We start from the raw sequence: 21964 nt of genomic DNA, 5'->3' as shown, positions 1-21964 counted from the left end.
GTACACTCACACATTGCTGGTAGGGCTGCAAATTGATGCGACCACTGTAAAAGTAGTGTGAAGATTCCTTAGAAACCTTGAAATGAAACAACCATTTGACTCAGCTATCCCACTCCTGTGTCTATACCCAAAGGACTTAAAATCAGCATATTACAATGACACAGCCACATCAATGTTTACAGCAGCTCAATTCACAACAGCTAAACTGTAGAACCAACCTAGACGCCCTTCAATAGATGAATGGTAAAGAAATTGTGGTATATATACACACTGGAATATTACTTGGCCTTAAAGAAGAATGAAATTATAGCATTTGCTGTTAAATGGATGGAGTTGGAGGATATCATGCTAAGTGAAATAAGCCCATCCCAGAAAACCAAAGGCCAAATATTTTCTCTGATAAGTGGATGATGATCTACAGTGGGGGGGGGGGGGATGGGCAAGGGAAGAATAGAGGAACATTGCATTAGGCAGAGAGGAGTGAGGGAAGAAGAGGGGGTTTGGGGGTAGGAAGGGTGGTGTAATGAGATGGACATTATTACCCTATGTACATTATTACCCTATGTGATTGCACAAATGGTGTGACTGCGTGGTGTACAACCAGAGAAATGAAGACTGGTGCTCCATTTGTGTACAATGAGTCAAAATGCATTCTGCTGTCATGTATAACTAATTAGAACAAATAATTTTAAAAGAAGAAGAAGATGATGATGATGATGATAACAACAAGGGTTTGACCAGACTTGGCAGTTCAGGCACTTCAGAGCTGTCCCTGTTCAGTTCTGATGTGGCCAACTGTGATAGTTGTTCCTGGGTAATGCCTTTGGCTGGATGGAGCAGGAGGTGTGGTTGCCACGGAGACCGTGGTAGTAGTGGCTCTGACCTTAAGAGCAGACAGCCCACAGAATCCAGAACTGGAGTCAAGAAAGAAAAAGAAGAAAAAAAAAAAAACCAGCTTCTTCTTCAAGGTAGGTGAGAAGCCAGTGATTCTGAACTACAGGGCTGACATCTCAGAAGAGTCCCTGGAGCAATTGAAAGAAACTTAACACTATGGAAGAGAAAGAGCTGGGCTTTCTCTAACTGGGGATTCAGACAAAGAGAAAAATTATTTTTTGCTGTTGTAGTAACACACTGTTTAAATGGGCTACTGATTCCAACCAAAAGCGGAAAACAAGGTAGGGCATTTCAAACCCAAGTAAGCAGAATTTTATTTCTAAGAAAAAAATTGCTGCATATAAAGAGATTAATACCTCTCCCTTGTGCACAATGAGCCCTCAATATAAGTATTAGCTAATATTGTTGCATTGTTTACTTTACAATGGCATATTCACTGATCATACAGTAATTTTGGATTAGTGATATACAATTAAAATATTGTTATTATTGCTGATTCAATTAACTGAAACTACACAAGCACGTTCGCTAAAAGGCTAACATTCCAGCTTTAGAATTTGGCTGTGTTGTGTTTGAAAAATGGGAGAAAATATATTTGCTTCCCATTTACAACTCAACTTATTTGAAATACTAATGGTGTTCAATAGTCTCTGTTTCCCAGGCTTTTGACAACCTCACAAGTTCAATCAATAGTCATGTGTCATGAAGTAAAAAAATCAGACCCAGGATACTGGGTCTGACAAAGGACCTTTCACCTAGTTGGTGAATTTATATGAAAAAATCTCTAAAAGTTATCATAATTATATTAGTAATGATGTAGTAAATTGCTTATATTGAGAATAGAATATCAATAAAAGGAAAATATAATTTAGCAAAAATATGTTTCAGTCATTGTCTTTTAAATACTTGGAATCAGGACTACCCTTTAAAAGCCCCGCACTTATTTTTCATCATGTCTGTGAACAGACACTGTAAGATATGCATCCCAATGGACCTAAACTGCATCTCTTTACGTATTTAAATCAGATCAGAAGCCTACACTCCCAATTCACTGCCAGATTCCTGCAAACAGGTAATATGTTTCCACTGCCTCTAAGTTAAACCCCCACTGTTTAATAGTGTGGTGGGTTGAATTGTACCCCCATTCCAGAAAGATAAGCGGAAGCCCTAGCCTCCGGCACCTGTGAATGGGAACTTCTTTGGAAATGGGGTCCTTTCTTTTGTTTTCAAGTTTAAGATGAGGAATCTGGATTGAGGTTTCATCCAATGGGATCTTTATGAGAAAGAGGTGGACATAGAGTCAGAGAAGGACCTAGGGAAGATGACTATGTAACTACAGAGGCCAAGACTGAAATGGTTGCAGGCACCAGCATAAGGGACAAGAATCAAAACAGGATGCCTCCCAAGCATACAGAGGCAACAGTTTTTGAATTTTGAATTTTGAATTTCAGGAATTGTGAGACAACAAATTTCTGTTGTCTTAAGCACCCAATTTTTGGCAATTCATTACAGCAGCCCTAAGAAATGAATAGAAATGGTCAAATCCAGTATCCTTTCTATTTGTATATTATTTTATTTATTTACTGTCTCTTGGAATATACTTGGTTTGTATATTTTGAACAGAGAGTTAGAAATGACTTGATAAATAATATCCATCAAAATAGCTTACAAACCACTTAAGCTGCTGGTCATTATATGAAGTCAAGATAGATTTTCCATCCACGTGGTTCTGAGTACTTCTGCTAAAAGTGCAGAGAAGGAAATGCACAAGGAGAGCAGCAAGCCAAAGAAGCAGAAAGGGTTAAGTTGGAAATACGCCTCTCAGTTACTTAGCTCCTTTCAAAACACATACCTCCACCAGGAAAGTGTCCTATTTGATAATAATGGTTGTAAACATTTGGTCTGAAGTTAAAGCACCATAGAAGAGCTCCATTGGCTAACCGTGAATTCAGTCTCAAAAAACAAATTATTCTTTTTCTACAGAAATATTTTTCCTTAAAGCACAGGCTAGTCACATGTGTGTAATCGTCAAATGATTAACCAGGATTTTCACACGTCAAAGAATGAGCTCAGTTCTCCTTATTGGTATAACTTCACTTTCTGTGGCTTTACTATAAAATTTTATTTATGAATAGGTTTTTGGCTCACAGATTGTACTTTGCTGATTGATATATTAAGTACCATATTAAAAGATAATTTCTCTCTCTTGGGTTGGGCTTGTGGCTCAGTGGTACAGCACTTGCCTAGCAAGTGTGAGGCACTGGATTCGATTCTCAGCACCAGATATAAATAAATAAAGTCCATTGACAACCAAAAAATGTATAATAAAAAAAAAAAGATAATTTCTCTTGATCCTTAAATTTTTTGGAGCCCTCTTATAGCTTGTACCCAAGACAAGCGCCTCACTTTCTTACCCTAGGCCCAGCCATGTCTCCCTAAGATTTTCTCCCTACTATGTTCATTAGTTTGCATTGTTTTAGTTGGTCAAAATTATTTAAAAACAACAATAACACTTTAATATCGATAAAATGTTCACATTAACAAGTTTGCACTTGTGGACTGAGGTGACATTGTATTTAGAGTCATTTTATATTTTTAAGTAATTATAACTACATGGCAATTCATAATAGTATTAAATTCCATCTCTTTCGCACATTTTTCTTGCTTCTAGTCAGATGTTAAGTACTTTGGAGGCAATTAAATCAGGCCAATAAAGAAAGTCTTGAAAAGAAAAAAAATATGAAAGTAAACTCAGAAGAAATTAATATTAAAAATTCCCATCACTTTTTTTTTTTTTTTTTTGGCTAGCTCTTGTTCCTGCCAGCCTCTCTCCCATGCTCTTGACCACTGAGAAATGCTTGGTCTCCAGTGACTCTGCCAATTGATTGCATCTGTGAATTTTAATAAAATAGCTTTGATTTCCTGTAGATAATTAAGGAAGGTGGCGACTGAGGCCAATCCTAACCACATGCATATGGGCCCTCCCTAGACACTTCTCTTGGGAGAGGGGGACAGTGTCATTGGTAGGATTGTTGGAAAGTCCTTTGTAAATCCCCTGACACATTTATGCAACCCATACCAGCCTCACCATTTGTACATCATACTGAGAACATTGCAAAAGAGATGATGGCTCATTAAAGAACAACTCATCTTATGCTGGCTCCTCACTCACCACTGGTATATTTCTTCCAACAATCTTTTAAATGTGTTTGGCCTTGAGTTTGAGTGTGTGTGAGTGTGTATGTGTGTTTTTGCGTGTGGTGTTTGTTGATGTTGTTATTGTTGCTGGGTTTTGTTTGTTTGCTTGCTTTATATAATTCAAAGTGCTTGTCTGCTCACTGATCCACCCTTCTCTGTCTGGTTGTGGATATTACCCCTCACCTCATGCTTTCTTGCAGTGGGATAAAAGGAGTTGTGGACTGGAATTCAAGGCCCTAGGAAATCTGAACTCTGCTACAATCTTGCTGTGTGTGTCTGTGTGTGTTCCTGGCAGTTCACTTGCTCCCTTCACCCTCTTTTTTCTTTATCTGTCTTACAGAGCAACAATTTCTACCCTGCTTCTCATGGTGGTTATGAGTCAAGGGAACCATACATGTTAATGTGTCTTGATACTTAAGTAAGTGCAACAACGAAACATATAAATATAAATGCATAAGAAGGTTCATTGCAATAATGTTTGTAATCACAAAATATTGGAAGTGGGGACTAGCGGTAATTTATTGTTTATTAAAACCATGAATATTTCTGTCTTCATTCTAAAAGTAAGCGACTTAGAAATCATAGGTAGTTACATACATAGATACGAATAGTTCCATTTTAAGCGACTTTGGGAAGATGACAGGAAGGGTTAGCCTCAAACCTGAATGTCAAGAAATGTAGTCAACTTTGAGGAATTAGAAGAGATAGCTAGGAAGGAAAAATTTACTTCTCATTTTATATAATTCTTAAACGATATGTATAAATGTTCGGATTGTTTAGTTATTTTCAGAGTTTTTAATTTTTCAAAAAAAATTGAGGAGCCATTTGGGAGACTAAGGCAGGAGTATTTTAAGTTTGCAGCCAGCCTAAGCAACTGAGGGAGACCTTGCCTCAAAATAAAAAGGGCTGGAGTTGCAGCTCAGAATTAGAATCCCCCCCCCCCCTGGGCTCAATCCCTAGTACCAACAAAAAAGGAGGAAGGAGAGCTACGTAAAGTCCAGGCCTTCACTTGCAATCATACCAGATGATTTTACATACATTTCTTTCTAAGGTATTCATGTTTAATCACTACCACTCCCAACCCCAACACACACACACACACACACACACACACACACACACACACACTTTTCGGGAATTCATCAGTGATGAAGGGACTTATTCAAGGTTACAATGCTAGTAAGTCAGAGCAATCATCCATCACCCATTCTGACTACGACCCGATGCTCTTCCCACAGTTCACATTAACCCCTATTGCCATCAAAGTTGTCTATCCTTCCTTTATTCATTCATTCACTCCACAAATGCTTACTGAATGCCTACCTTGTGTTTAGCACCATACTTGGTTCCAAAAAGAGCTGCAAAACTGAATATGGCAAGATTTCTACACTAAGCTGTTTAAGAAAAAAAAAAAAGTCTCTTGTGCTATTAATAAGAAACAGAAAGAGAAAGAATGCTTCATGGGTTGAGAGAAAGAGTAAACAGTTGGGAAGTGTCCATCTGCTCTGGCAACCCTTGTGAAGGGTGAATCAGAAGATAGCTCTGATCACCTCCTTCTAACCATGCCCCTTGTGCGGGAACATGGCAAAGATGCTCTTGGTGTTTTGTATACACTCAGTTCCCTCAACTCGTCATTGTTTCTGTCCAACATGGACATGAGTGGCGAAGATAAAGGAAAGGATCAAAGTATTTGCAGAAATTTGAAGGGGCAAGAAGTCTTTAGTCATGTTAGGGATTATACAAGAAATACAGGGTTAAACTAATGGTAGAAGTGGAATCTATTCCCTGGTAGGTCCTATAAAGTTCATATTTGTATGCTGGCTATGAAAGAAAAAAAACATCCTCTGACTCAAAATAAAGAAACACAGACTTATGGGTCTGTGTGTGGTTTTTCTTAAGAATATTGGAATAAATAGTCTATATATTCCTTTGCTCTTAGCAACTGGGACACAGATTGGGCTCTATTGGACCATAAAGCAAAGATTTAAGGAAATATGCATTTTCATACCAAATCTCACTCAACTAGGTTCCCCCACCACCATGGAATTGAATTATCCAAATGATATTATCTGTTGAATCCCGGGCATATGCCATGGTTTTGACCAAAGGCAGTGTGAGTGAGGGGACAATGGAATCACATATATAGTCTGTTAATTAGAACTATAGACAACAGGGTCAAGAAGAAAATAAAAGATTAGCCAAGGAGTGCAGGATTTGGCAGTTGGAGAGGAAGGGAAGGGCCACTTAAGGCAGCAGTCATAACCTGAAATGAGGTACAGACAGATGAATGAGCAAACCTAGGACAGTCGGGGACAAAGCTCACCAAGCTTTAGAACTTTAAGGACAACCACCTGTTACACTCCCTCGTTTTACAAGTGCACTAAATCTAAAATCCAGAGTCTAAACTGCCTTGCCAGGACCACACACCACATCACCGTGGTCTTGCTGAAAGAGACTACTACCTACAGACTTTAACACATGCTCTGTGAAAATGTCCCCAGGAACAAATGGTAGAAATGGGTAGTTGGGACATATATAAGAAATAGTGAGTAAGAAGGTTTTTTGATTTGAATAAAAAATACATATAAGGAACTAAAGGAACTGAAATGGAAAGAGCCATTGGAAATTGACTCTGAAAGATCTTGGATATCAGTCCAAGGGATTTGGACCTTGTTTTCCATGTAGGTTATAAAAAAATTATTTTATATATTTGAACAGAGTTCAAATAGCAAACCTGCAATTATTTGCCCTCAGGAACAAACTGATAAATGAAAATAATTTAAGTAGAAACAAAGAATGATTTTTCTCTAGAGTAAAAAAAAAAATCTCAGAATTCCAAGGAAAGAGTAAATTACCAAGTTTTTTCACATATTCTCTCTGAAAGGAACAAGTACTCCTTTATAATCTCTTCCTCTCTTAAAAAGCTATGTACCATCTTTTATTTCTGTTTCTGATATAAGTATAATGTACACATATCATATTTATGACATCTCAATTATTAAAAAACAAAAATGCTCCCATAATCTCCTCATCTAAAAGCAAACACTTTTGATATGTTTTCATTCAAGTATTTTTCTATTCATTTTTACAAAATTGATTTTATACCTTTAGACAATGGTGACTTTTATTTTTTATTTAATAAGCCTTTTTCAAATACCTAATGATGTAATAGTATCTTTGTATATAAATTTTGTCCCTTTCAGAGTGTTTCCACAGATTCATAAAAACAAAATTCCTAAATCAAATAGTATTGACAGTTTCAAATCTCATTCATATATCTTATCTATTTGACGTCCATCTTTGATTATTTAATAAGTAAAAAAAATATGTATGTATACAATTCTGGGGTTGGAGAGAATAAGAGTTTTTATTTAATGAAAGTAACTTCAACTGTTCTAACAGCTTTTAGTTAATTAATAAATATTTTGTATATGGAGCAAAGTGTCTAGAAAATTAGTCTGTAGAGGGAAAAAAATATCTGGATCAAATTTGTCTACTCAACCCTTGACCATTTTTTCCATCTTTGCTTTCTCTTATCTTCTCATCAGTACTTCATTCCTCTCCTTTTCCTCAGAAACTGCCCCACCCCTTTGCCCTCCCAGTTTCTGGGATTCTTGGATATTATCAGGTCTGTGATTTATTAAGGGGGATTCCATTTTGCATTTCCTAGTACAGGGCCCAAGTCCTCATGCTGAGACTTCTGCAGCCTTGCCCAGGGCTTTGGAAAGTGCAGTTTTGCAACAAAAAGATTAATGGTGCTTTCCTGATCCCCACGGCCTGTGTGTTTCTCATTATCTCCCCTTGGATGCAATCATTGCCTTTTGTGCTGAAGCCAGAGGAGGCTGGTCTTTGCTCCTCCCAGAACCAGGCAATTTCTCTAGGGTTAATAATAGTGAGGAGGAAGATGAATCTCCAGTCTCTTGTGTAGTCCCCTCCTCCCTATTCTACCTATCACAGGTCTGTTTCCGGCTCCTTTACTGCCCACTTACTCTTTTGCTGGACCTCCTAAGGAATGTCCCAACCCCCGACTCCTTTCCCTCCAATCTTCCTTACATTCAACAGCAAGATCAAGTCTTCCTGGAGCAAAATTCATATTATCTTACAACCCTGCTCAAATATCTGTGGTAGTTCTTTGTTACCTACATGGACTGGGGGATCCAAAATTTCACAATGAATCAATAAATATTTATCATGTGCTTTTAAACGAACAAGCCACAGCATTAAGCACTATGGAATCTGTACACGTTCCATCTCATGCTTGATGGACAGCTTTCACACTCAACATGTTTCGAATTCAACTCTTCTTTCCAAATCTGTTTTTTCAGTCCAATAATTCTGCCATTCACCTTCTCAAGATAGGGCATATACAAGTTACAGATATGGAAAGATTTGAGGTACAGAAGATTTTATCTTTGCAAAGCCCATCAAAAAAACAATTATTATTAACAATCAATAACGTGAAGAGAGAACCTACATAATGGGAGAAAACCTTTATCACATGCACCTCGGATAGAGCATTAATCTCCAGAGTATATAAAGAACTCAAAAAACTTAACACCAAAAAGACAACCCAATTAACAAATGGGCTAAGCAACTGAAAAGACACTTCACAGAAGAAATATGATCCATTAACAAATATATGAAAAAGTGTTCAAAACTAGAGAAATCAAAACTCACTGAAATTCCGTCTTTTCCAATCAGAAATGGCAATTATCAAGAATACAAGCAACAATAAACGTTGGCGAGGATGTGAAAAAAAGGTCCACTCATACATTGCTGGTGGGACTGCAATTTGGTGCAACCACTGTGGAAAGCAGTGTGGAGATTCCTCAGAAAACTTGGAATGGAACCACCATTTGACCCAGGTGACACAGCCACATCAATGTTTATAGCAGCTCAATTCACAATAACTAAATTATGGAACCAACCTGAGTACCCTTCAACAGATGACTGGATTAAAAAATGCGGTATATATGTGCAATGAAATATTACTCCGCCTTAAAAAATAAAATATGGCATTTGCTAGTAAATGGAAGGAACTAGAAAATATCATGCTAAGCGAAATAAGCTCATCCCAAAGAACTAAGTCAAATGTTTTCTCTGATATGCAGATGCTAATTCACAGTAAGCAGGAATGGGCTAGGAAAGAATAGAGGTGCTTTGGAGTAGGCAGAAGGGAATGAGGGGAAGGAAGAGGGTGTGGGGGGTAGGGATGATAGTGGAATGAATCAGGCATTATTAACCTATATGCTTATATGATTACACTACTGGTGTAACTCTTCATCATGTACAACTAGAAAAATGAGAAGTTATACTCCATTTAAGTAGGACGTGTCAAAATGCAATCTACTGTCATGTATATCTAATGAGAACAAATTTAAAATTTTTTAAAAAACAATTATTACATATTGGCTTTCCATTTAAAAAAAAATATTTACTTTTTTAGTTGTAGTTGGACACAATATCTTTATTTTATTTATTTTTATGTGGTGCTGAGGATCGAACCCAGGGCCTCGCATGTGCTAGGCGAGCACTCTACTGCTGAGCCACAATCCCAGCCCAAATATTGGCATTCTTAATTGTGCCTAGGAGAGTAAAGAAGTTCAGAAATTAATATGATATGTCTCTACTGTTATAAGCATATAATCTCCTGGAAGAGACATAAAAGCCCTGTCCAGTGTCAACTCATTCACTGAAATGTGTCTTACAAGTCTCCAGATCCTCCCCCATCAATCATTCAGTTTAGAAAAAGTGGTCTAGGACATCTCTGCATGCCTTCCACATGTTCTTGTTGTTTTCTACTACATTAAAATCAATCCAGGAGTACCTCCATGTTTACAGAACATTCTTCTGAACACTACATAATTTTATCCTCACAACAAAGTCACAAAGTATATCTTTATCACCTTCATTTGACATAAGAGAAAGCCAAGTTTTTGGAAAGTAAAGTTACATAATGAGTACCTTTCAGTATAATAAACATATGTTTAATTGCTAATATGTGTCAGGCAGTAGGGGTAAAAATATATAAATAAAACTCTCTTCCATCAATAACATTACAATCTGGGGAGAAAGGCAGACACTTAATGATTTTCATATAATATGTATGATGAATATTCATTCATCATATGCAAAGGTTGCTGCAAAACCAGAGAGAAGGAAACATTCCATCAACTCAATGCACAGATTCAGGGAAAATGGAATGGGGAGACAAAAATCATGGTGACTGAAATAGAATTTGAATGAGGAGTTAGTTAGCTCATGAATGGAGAAACTAGAATCTAAACTCAAGCATCTCTGATTCTTCAGTGTATGTTTTTCCCACACCCTCCCCTTACCTGGAATATTTTTAGATGGATAATTGTGGAATTTATTAGTTAAATAATTAATGTGCTATACTTCTTCCAATAGAGGGAATGGCTGAAATATCAGCCCAAACAATAACTTGGGCTTTCAACCCCCCATATTCTGACCAGCTGAGAAATTGAGCTAAATGTGCCTGAGAGAATTTGATGAGGGTTCCCAGCAACAGGGCGGGTAGTTCTTAGTGTAAGGGGTCCCAATTCACTCTTCCAACCTCTGAGTTAATTGGGGGTGAGATATACTCTAGAATTGAGGCAAAGACTTATGTCTACACCATCTTCTCAAAATACCCTGTTAGTGTCCTGTGTTATGCAGACAAAGAGGGGAAGGGAACTAAAACTAAAGCTCCTGGAACTACAGCCAAGTTTCCCACAGAATTCCACGCTGAACATCTTTGGCTTCAGATAACTCTGGAGGAGGAAAAGGATCTCAATTCTTTCACACCCACCTCTACTGAAATTTGGTTCCAGAAGCAGAGCCAGGATCTCCAACACTTGCAGATCAGAGCAGAGTGCCCACATCCTTGAATGACTGCATGGGGCCCGCCTCTCTCCTCCCACCGCCTCCGGCTGCACTGTTTGTAGAGCAGATGCCTCCATCCCAGCCCCTCTTCTGTATTTCCTGCTTCTTGGCCCAAGCCTTCCATCTCTGTATGCTTGGCGTACACATGCAGCTATTCTTGGAGCTTGTGTCTGCCATTATTTCACAATTCACAAAACCCTAAATAAGAGACAGGTGGTGGGATTCTCCAGGGGAATTAAAAGAACTCCAAGCCCACACCATCTGAATCTAGCTGCGCAATGAAGAGTCCAGAAATGGGCTGAGACCAACAATACCTTTTCAGGCTTAAAAATGCAGATTATATCTAACCCATGCAAGATTTTTTTTTCTCTTGGTCCCAAACATATGTCTACTCAGAATTTCCTCTTCTACTCTTTCTAATTCTTGGGAAAGTCAAATTTACCTTGAACAACTAAGGGAATCAATTTGTGGAAGAAGGATACATCTCAATAAAATTGTAATCTTTCATTCTAGGAGGGAGAGATTAAATGGGACTTGGAAAGTCATAGATTCTCTAGTACCATTATTTGGATCAACTGGACTCAAGATTTTTCATTGTCTACTTGGGAATTATGATTTACGATTCAGCTTCTCCTAGAATAGAGACAAATTAAGATGGGCTTACAAATTTTGCTACAGGGGCAAAAGATCATAGCTACTTCCATAACTTTAAAAAAATGTTAGGGTTCTTCTTGTAAGTCAAAGTCTGTAAACTTTTTTCTGTAAAGATATAATTTCTGTCATAATTATTCAGCTCAGCCAATGTAGCACAAAAGAAGCCATACATAATCTATAGATAAATTAATATAGCTAAGCTCCAATAAAACTCTATTTACCAAAACAGGTTGGTGGACTGGATTCAGCCCAAAGTCCCTAGGTACCAATCCTATCATAAACCTGTTGTATGTAGAGGAGTGTCACAGTAAGGGGGAAATATTGTCCAAGGACACTCTAAGAAAGGAAATAACTACTTTGATAGTATAAAATTTTAAGGCCTAGCTATTCTGTCATTACCTAAGAACTATGAATATGTTAGATCCTGTACTTAGCATGATTCCTAGGTGACTTGTGTAAGAAAACAAAAGTCTCAAATGCCAAGCAAAATATGTATTCTAATTTATTCTGAGGCCTGAATTATGAACTCTTAATAAGCTCTTAGGTTATATTGATACCATCAATAGGAAATATTTCAAGTAGCAAAGATCTACTGAAAACAATTCTCTAGAAAGAAAAGAAGAAAGAAAGAAAGGTAATAGTGGAGAGAAACATGGAAACAGATGGGCTCCTGCAGCTTATCATAAACTACCCAGTTCCTTTACCCACAAAGAAAATACTACGGGTGTAACACTATGCTAACTGCTGTGCAAAAGCAAAAATAACTGACAGAGACTCAGATCTTAAAAGAGGAAATCACAGTCATCTGAGGGAAAGAAAACTCATATATAATAAGAATTAATTAATATATGAGACTATGAATTTTTCTTGTAAGACAAGTAGAAACCAGTGAGAAATTCTTAAAATTGCTTTGAGTGTTGAGAAAGGAGACTCTAAATCCCTCTCATCACACTAAAAGAAGAAACAAGGAAGCAGGAACTTTTGAGTAAATTTAAGCTTAGGAGGCAATTCAGTATACATTGCCAACCAGGAAGACTTGACAACATTATTACTATAACTTACATTTGGGGCTAAAATATCTAGTGAAATATGAAAAGTTATAATGAAACAAAAATTGAAACAATGAAAATAAAAATTTGGGGAGCAACCCAGGATCTGTGCTCTGAGAATAGTTTGTGATCAATCCTTAAATCTACTCTTTATAAACTCTGTAAAGATCAAAGCAAAAATAAACAATCAAGATTTTAGAAAACATTGGCTTAAAAATCTCATGCACATATACTTTTAGGGTTTCAGGTATTTCCCCCTGGAGATTTACTTTTTTTTTTTTGACACCTTAAGTCTGGTTCAGAACTGTACCCACACTCATCAAAAAGGACCTCAGAAATGAACATCTTCAAAAGTAAAGTCATCTTTCCCTCCCGAAAATGTACAATTCAGGTGTGAATCCCTAAAATGGTGTCCAGATGTTTCAGCCTGGCCAACAGTTAGGACTTCCCAGTCTGACGGCTACTCTCCTTTCCATCTTTATCAACCCACACTCTGCTCTAAGTAGACTTCTACGTTTTCCCTCTTGTTCACCCCACATGCCCAACACAGATCTCTCTGGGTCCTTGTTGCCTATATCAGCTGTAATGACTGACCCACATCTTTCCTGTAGGTATTGAATTCCTTTCCAGAACCAGTTTCCAATCCCAAACTCGCACCCTCTTTATTTAGGACATTTGTTCTTTGACCAACCAGGAATCAAGTGCTCCCGCTTTCCTTAGACTGTCGCTCTTTTGACCCATGCTCATCTCTTTTGAGTATAGTTCTCTTTTTTATTCCTTTTCTCTTCTTTTAGCTCCTGCCAAACATAGGTTGAGATTATCTCTTATTTATATATTTATATTTGTGCCCCTCAAACCTTCTCCTGGTTCCTTACACAAATGTTCAAAAACTATTGTTCTAACCAAAATATTTGAGAGGGTTCCAAGTGTAATATTATGAAAGTGGGGGTGCTGGATGGCACCCAAATCAGGTTTCACAGGAGAGGCTATATATAGTACATGCCTTGGATATTGAAACAATGGCTTTTGGAAATAGTTATTTAAGATCAGAAAAGACCACAATGATAGTTTCTGAAAGGTAAAGCAGAATGATTCATAGATAAATAATGTCTGGGAATCTAATGTAACAGAGAGATCCTGCAATAACTTCTGATTAGTGGTCAGGCATAGCTATGAGTTAATCATTCTGAAATGTATACCATAAAGGCTTTAGTTAAAACTTCTTAGCTCTCCTGTATCAAGAGTCTGTCATAGCAAGGAAGGAGGGGGCGGGGAGGGAAGAAAAAGCAAGTTTCTAGGAAATCTGTGGAAAACAGAGAACTTATAATATTAAACTATGAATTATCACCACAAGGCAGCTAAGGAGTAATGAAGAGTTCTCCAGATAACAAATGGAAAGCAGTGTATAATCCAAGGAGCATTGTGACAGTGAGAAGAAACCTGGAGAATGTGAAAAATATATATATACTACATTAGCCCCTGCTCATAGCCAATCACCACTTAGCACTCGCATATACTCATTATTTACTCAATCATTCATTCATTCAACAAGCATTCTGAAGCCCTGAGGAAAACCATAAAGTCTATGTCAAGTAGGCGGGTTCTCACTGAGCATCTTGCACGTGTCAGACTCTATGCTAGGATTGAAGAGGGAGGCAGGAAGAAGATATGGTTTCTAATTTCAATGAGCTTAAGCTTCGTAAGGTCTCTGATTCAAAAAATTGCTTCAGGTCTAGATTCGTAGGTAAGATTTGAACCTACCAAAGGTTGAACAAAGAAGTCCCACTCAGAAAAAGATTCACCTGTGGCAAACCACCTTGATAAGTGAGAATGCTTCCTAGTGTCCTAATAAAAGTTCTGAAATGCATCATGCCTCTGTTTTTTGCCATGAGTCCCAGTTTAGTGTTGTACTGATCTGCAGTAAGTATCTCTGGGCTAGAAATTCTTATATATTGACTGTATTATATATCGACTCTTGGCCTGTTTTCCTGGTTTTGATGTTTCTATTAAGCATTGTTTTACTGTAAGTCACTTCAAATTATTGCTAGAAGAAAGTAACTTGTAAAAAAAAAAAAAAACTTTAATGAGATTTCTAATATTAGAAAATACCCAGCAATCCAGGAACCCTAGAGTCCAGTGGAACCAGTAAGGACGGAGAAATTCTAGCATGAGGCCAGATACCCCACTCAGAGTTGGGGAAGACATCCTTAGCCAGCACATTCCAAGATTGGCCTCTAACATGGGTCTCATCACAACCAGATTTGTAGAAGTGGAAAGTGTTAACTGAAATTCAATATCAGGTTTCTTATGTAATCAAATGCATTGTCTCCTCATTTGATGTTAGCTATAAGCACAAAACCCAAGCACTAAACTCCCCCTGTGACACCAGCCTGGAGAAATGAGGGCTTCAAGGGGAGTCACAAGGCTCCTGTCTCTGTCTTCAATCACACGTGTTGACACAGCTTCAGCAACTGGCCCTACTTACATCAATGGGTGCAGAACATTCTCTGTGGAGCAGGATCCTCGGAACAACTGGCCTCTGCTTCTCTTCAATTATTTTGGAACTTGTTAGAGCACTGCACCCCAGAGCACCTGCAGATCTCCTTTATGGAAGTGGAAAAAAGAAAAAGCACTATTTTATTGCAAACTTTTGCTTCATTCACATTTCTTTCCTTCTTGGCATCCCCCTTCACCACTACACAATAAAGCTTCCAAGCACGTGAGGCACTGAGGGAAACGGACATGGCCCAGAGAACCTCAAAGAGATTGTGTTTATGTCTCCTGGAATTTACTGTCTTACAAATTAAAACTTTCACAAATTAAAATGTTTATAAATTAAAACAAAATAAGAATTTTGAATTTATTAATATTAATTTCTTAAATAATAATAATGTTAGCACAAGTAATAATTTTGAGGTAAAAAAAAAACTTCTCTTCAGAGAAAACTTAGTGAGAAGAGTGACATTGTTTTGTTTTTGAAAATGTCTTAAATGTCTGGCTTCATCAACACAGTTGGATTAGCATATCTGCTTCTGGATTTAATTTGTTACGATATCACATGTCACTTAACCTCTGGAAAGCTCTACCTTCTACTCATGGGAGAATGAGAGTGAAAAAAGAAAAAACATCCTAATGTTCTTATGAAAATAATTTGGGTCTTTTGTACCTCTCAAAAAAAATCTCAAGAATTTCCAAAGATCCCACACAACATCCCATATAATTGAAAAGTAAGGGGCTGAGGATGTGGCTCAAGCGGTAGCGCGCTCGCCTGGCATGCGTGCGGCCCAGGTTCGATCCTCAGCACCACATACAGACAAAGATGTTGTGTCCGCCGAAAACTAAAAAATAAATACTAAAAAAAATTCTCTTTCTCTCTCTCTCTCTCTCTCTCTCTCTCTCACCCTCACTCTCTCTTTAAAAAAAAAAGAAAAGAAAAGTAAATCCCACATCCACCTCAGAATATCATCTCTTGCTTAAGAAGGCAACTAGTTATCTGTTACCTGAGTAGTTTTCTAGAAATAGTCTACATGTATATAAAAACTATGAATTGTAGATTTTTAATCTCAAAAAATCAAGTATTAACACATGCATTTCATCTTGGTTTTTCTGATATTCATGTTAGGAATAGTTCCGTTCCAGTCTACTTAATTGTTTTATTCCTTTCCTCTGTTCTATTGTATTCCACTGAATAGACATAGCTGTTTGACTATATGTGGTGCCATGGTGTTCAGTAGTGTTGCTAAATGGCGCTCCACGTTGCCAGTTGCTAATGAGAATGAAATGTCCTCACAAAGCCAGAATAGGAGCCACAGATCTTCAGACAGCTTTCCCCTGGCTTTTAGTTTCCTAATCAAACAAGTAGTTGATTGCTTCCATATTTGAGAAAACAGCCAAATTGCTATCATATAACTGAACCTTTATAGTTGGGACTTACCTCACTACTTCAGAAAAATGAGCATTAACAATGTCTGAGCCTGTGGGTATAGGAGTGTTTACAAACATGAAACTCTCTTGAAATATGTTCTCTCACCAATGTCACATCATCATGAGGGAAAAAAGCAGGGTCTAAGGGTTCTCAAACAGTTTTTCTTGGTTTTTTTTGGTATTTTTCCTTACTAAACAAATTTTTTATTCAAATATTGTGCTTTTATTTTATTTAATTTTATTGGTGCACTTTAAAAAATGTAGTAGTAGATGGACAGCATGCCTTTATTTTATTTATTTTTGTAGGTGGTGCTAAGGATCGAATCCAGTGCCTCCCACATGCTAGGCAAGTGCTCTGCCACTGAGCCCCAGCCCTAGCACTATTGGTGCATTTTAATTATATATAACAGTGAGATTCACTCCTTTCCCAGTCCCTTCCCCTTCTTTTCCCTCTTCCCTCCTCCTGATCCACTTGCTCTACTCTAATGATCTTCCTTTTATTTTTATTATTATTATTATTATTATTATTATTATTATTTAATTAGTGCATTATTATTTTATATAAGAATTCATTGAGACATATTTGTATATGAACATAATATGTACTTTCTCATGACCTTCCCTCATCCCTCCTTTTCAATGCCCTTCCTCTTCTCTATTAACCTCCTATCTTCCTAAGATACCCCCTTTTTCAATTCCTTTTTTCTCTCTCCCTATCTTCCACTTATGAGAGACATTTGACCTTTGATTTCTCTTAGCATGATATTATGAAAGCTATTTTCCTACAGTATTAAGGGGTAAAAGGCTAATCCTGTTGGTTTACAAGTTTCCTAACATAGAAACAGTGAAAGAAAACCCCACCAATACAGCTAATTTGGTTAATTACATCAAAAGTCTCAAATGTTAACGACCAGATAGACCATCTGGGTTCAATTCCTCACTCTGAAATATACTAGCTGTACAGTCTACAGAGGTGAATGTGCTTCTATTTACTTATACAATAGAGATAATTATACCTATTTCATAAAGTTATTAAGAATAATAATTATAATAATGTATAAAACCTTCCCACCATGTAAGTAGACACTCAGTGCTCAGTAGTTGTTAGCCCCCTCCCTTAATTGTTCTGTGAACAGAAATGAGTTGTGGGACTGATCTGATGGCCCAAACTAAGCTGGCTTTTCAGGAGACCTCTGTGGTAAAGTTTAGAGACATAGGAAACTAGGACAAATGAATGTGGCTGAAGAAATTCCAATCAAAAAGGAATTTCTTAAAGTGTTTATCATCTGTCTGATTCAAAATGAGATGCACAAGTCTGTTTTCCTCTTTTCTGCCTAACCAGATCAGGAAAATGGGCACAACAGTCCCTGTATTTCTGTTTTTAACTTTTTAGTATGCCTCTGAAATTACATAGCCTGGTATGGTTTGTACTTATAAGTCCATAGAACCAAGAGAAAATCCAACCTGATTTGGGTGAATCATGAAGGATGATTCACTTTTGAACCATCTCAGGAGTAGAACCAGCACTTGCAATAATTGCAGGACAGATATATTATTGCTTTTATTTAAAAATGAGAAAAGGAAAGTTTAGAGATACTAACTAAATCCCCCAACACAGCATAGCTAACAAAGGCAGTCAGAATTCCAAGCCAAGTCTAACAATAAAACCCATGTTTTCATCCATCCAGGATCTGATTTTCTAACTAGAAAGAATATCACCCTTCTATGACAGAGGCCAGCAAGCTTCAGAGAGATGAAAAGAGTTCACAGGAGACACAAAGTACCCTTAGCTGTTTTTAACTGATGAATTTATTAACCTAATATTATATACGTGTTTAGATTAATAGCTTAATAACTTAATATTGATTCATCCAAGAAAGTTTCTGAGCTCCTAATATATAATATGTATTATAGGTAACATAAAGATGAAGAAATCAATGTTCTCTGGCCTCAGAAAAGATATAATTGATACCTGCTGTAGCTTCTGGCCACTCCCTAGGTCCTCAGTCTCTCTCCAGCACTTCTTTAAGCTTCATTTGCCTTGTGTCTTATTTGCATACTGTGTATCAGTCCTTACTATGGTTGTGTCTGTACAGAACATGAACAGACTTTTTTCCTGTCATTGTTGCCTAAATAATGTAATGTAACAACTTTTTACATAGAATTCACATTTTATTAGGTCTTACAAGTAGTCTAGAGATGTCTTGAAGTATATGAGAAGATGTACGTAAGATTGTATGCAAATACTATGTCATTTGAACATCTGCAGATTTGACTCCTGGGACCAGTCCCATGGGCACCAAGGGATGACTGTATATAGTCAATTTCTAAGCAGCAACACCAGGACTAGATAGATTAAGTGACCCCTGAGAATTAGCAACTGGAATAGTTCCCCATGTGCCACATGACATGATTAGATTCAGAGAAGCCTGAGAACAAACTACAAACTTCATTTATCTCTGTTACATCAGTCCAGCACAGCAACTGTGCCCAACCATATAATCACCTAAGGGGTTCAAACCACATCTTACTCATGTTCTTGTTATTTTCCCCTGAGCCTCTTCCTGCTTCCACCACCAGTTATTATAGAATAGAAAAATCACAGATCATTTTCTTCTTTTGAACATACACATGATCTCAGACTTTCATGGTTGAAAGAAACTTGAGAATTCATCTAGTATTAGTTAAAACTTCTGAGGAAACTGAGGCTGAGAGGGTTCACTGACTTGCACTAGGTCTTCAGTTGGTAGTAGACCCCAGACCTAAATCCCAGACTCTTGGTTCTTCCCATTATACTGCCAATTTTAGTATAAGGGACGTTTTTAAAGACAAAGTCTCCACAACTTAATATCTCTGAATATATGCTATGCATCCCTCCTCCCAGGTGCTTCTCCTAAAACAAAAACATGGTCTGATACATTTGTGAAGTGCTGCAAGCTGACCTCTCTTAGACAGTCAACATGTTTATTACCATATGAAACATTCTGGGAAGTCCTGCAGCAAAGAAATCTGTTTCATTCTCTAATAATATTTTCCAAATTAACTTGACCACAGAATTCTGTCCCTTACCCAACCCCTGTTATCTATCCAAAACCCACAAGTTTCCAAGGATTGGCTCATTAGCAAGATGCCCTTCACAGGTCCCAAGCAAAAGTGTCCCTACTGAGTAGTCCTTACCATGGGGACCACGTGGGAGAGCCGCAAGAGATGAGGAAGAAAAGAGAAACAAAAAATTGTCCTCATTTGTTCCAGAGTCATTTATTTGCTCTGCCAGCAACAGAAGGTAAGATAGCCACAAGACACTTAGATATGGGATCCTAATCATAATCTTATAGCACTCATCTTTGACCAAGGGTTTTTGTGGGAAAATGAGTTTTGGGGTTCTCATATACTGCACATTGATTAATGCATGAGTTTCCCAGTGTTTCTGCCCAACATTGGCATTGATGCTGTCTTGTCAGTGTCCTTCCACGTCTCCTCTAGTTTTCCCTTTTATACTTCACCATCCTGGTCTAAAACCTATCATTCCATGTCTGGACCTCAGAAAACAGCTTTCTAATGAGTTTCTCAATTCAATTCCTTTTCCCTGGCAATTTATCTGACATGCTGCTGTCACATTAATCTTAGAATGACACTGCATCTGCTTTCAGATGAAGGAAATGGTCAAAATTCTACAACATCCAAAGCTCTCATGGATGTCATAAAACACATCTGTACAGAGCAATGCTCTCCATGCTCCCTGGGGCACATTTCCCACTACTCTAGGCTCATCTTCCACTATTAACTGAGCCAGCCATAGCAGTCTGACTGCCAAGACTCTGCTGTACTTCTCTTTGTTTCCAGCTTATCCAATTCTTTCCAGTTCTTACCTTCCAGCATCCACTGCTAGCCCCCTGATCATAGAAACACTTCCATGCACTTGCAAAAACAGAGCAGTTATCTCTACCATTACATGTTCTGCTCTTTTACTGTTTCCTAAATTTTCTATCTTATAAGAAACTCGAGAAGGGAAAAGACTATGCCTTATTAAGTGCAAGGGTACTTGGTAAGTACTCTAAAAAAATTATGCCAAATAAAAAAATCCACATTAACCTCAGACCTACAAGTTAAGCAGAAAACTGCAAGTTACAGAACTTCAAGTCAAAAACTAGGGAAACTAACATCTTTCTGGGCCTTAAAGGCACTTAAATCTTTCTAGTTCAATTAACTTAGTTTTAGAAAAGGGAAAGATTTTTTTCTATTGCATCCTGGAAGACCCAGGAAATTTTCACTTTTTTCTTACAAACAGTCATGGTTTTTGTCCCTTTCTCTTGGGCTCCTTGCCACACTTGGACTCTGAGAGTCTAGACCCAGTATATTAAGTGATACTTAAACATGTATCTCTAAACTTTCCAAGGGTCTAGCCAAAAATATATTCTTCCCAAGAATACATGCTCTCTAGACAATTTCTTTCTTTCTTTCTTTCAATTATTCAACAAAGATTTACTGAGCAGTCTTTAAGATGCAAAGATAGATTTTTAAAAATCATGGTTCTTCAGGCAAACACAGTTTAATCATGTGGCCAGAGTGAGACCTGCAACAGAATCACCTGAGAAAGGCTGCTAAAACAAGAAGGTCTCCTGGATGCTGCATGTAAAATTTCTCATTGAGTAAATCCGGAGAGAAGCATGGAGTCTGCTTTTCTTAGGAAAAAAAAAAAATTATATTCCAGATGATCCTGAAGCATACTAAAGTTTAAGTTCCACTGACTCAGTGGAAAAGACAAACATATAAGGGGATAATTATAGAAGAGTTGAGCTTTTTAGCAGTAAAGGAGAGATTCACAACATAGAGTGGAGGCGCATGGAGAGTAACAAAGAAGTGGGTAAAAATTCACCTGTTGCAATGAAAAAGATATAGGTTAAAATTCTGACACTGTCACTTGTCATGTGATTAACCATTTCTTAGGGTCACTTGTCCTCCTATGCAAAACAGGAAAATTATCTACTTCATGCAATTATTACAAGGTTTCAGTGAGATTTTATATAATAAGCAATTAATTTAATTTTGGTGCATAATAAAAATTACTCTGAGGCCATCACAGTTTTCATTAATTAAATCCAAAGGAAAAGAACAGATCAGAAGTTTTTCTGAAAAGAGCCCAAATTTAGCCTTTGTACAGTGTGTTTCAAAGTATAAATGCAATCTTACAGCCCACAAAATTTCAAGTAGGAATGGAACCACCATATGACTCAGCTATCTCATTCCTTGGTATATATCCAAAAGATCAAAAATCAGCATGCTATAGGGATGCACCTACATCAATGTTTATACCAGTGCAATTCATAACAGCCAAGTTGTGGAAGCAACACAGATACCTG

The 21964-nt window shown here is 37.4% G+C and overlaps 1 protein-coding gene across 4 annotated transcripts in view; it reads right to left on the bottom strand.

Moving 5' to 3' along the window:
- Ddr2 (discoidin domain receptor tyrosine kinase 2) overlaps positions 1-21964 on the bottom strand; it is a 145887-nt gene that overhangs the window by 113372 nt on the left and 10551 nt on the right. For all 4 annotated transcript variants that reach the window (XM_076862760.1, XM_076862762.1, XM_076862758.1 and 1 more), the window contains exon 2: positions 15166-15283. The gene's annotated coding sequence lies outside the window, so the exon portion shown is untranslated. The remainder of the gene's footprint in view (positions 1-15165; positions 15284-21964) is intronic.

Source organism: Callospermophilus lateralis, chromosome 7 (assembly GCF_048772815.1).
Source record: "Callospermophilus lateralis isolate mCalLat2 chromosome 7, mCalLat2.hap1, whole genome shotgun sequence".
NCBI lineage: Eukaryota > Metazoa > Chordata > Mammalia > Rodentia > Sciuridae > Callospermophilus > Callospermophilus lateralis.
Note: the sequence above shows the minus strand (reverse complement) of the source record. Positions and strands in the feature narration are given on the sequence as shown.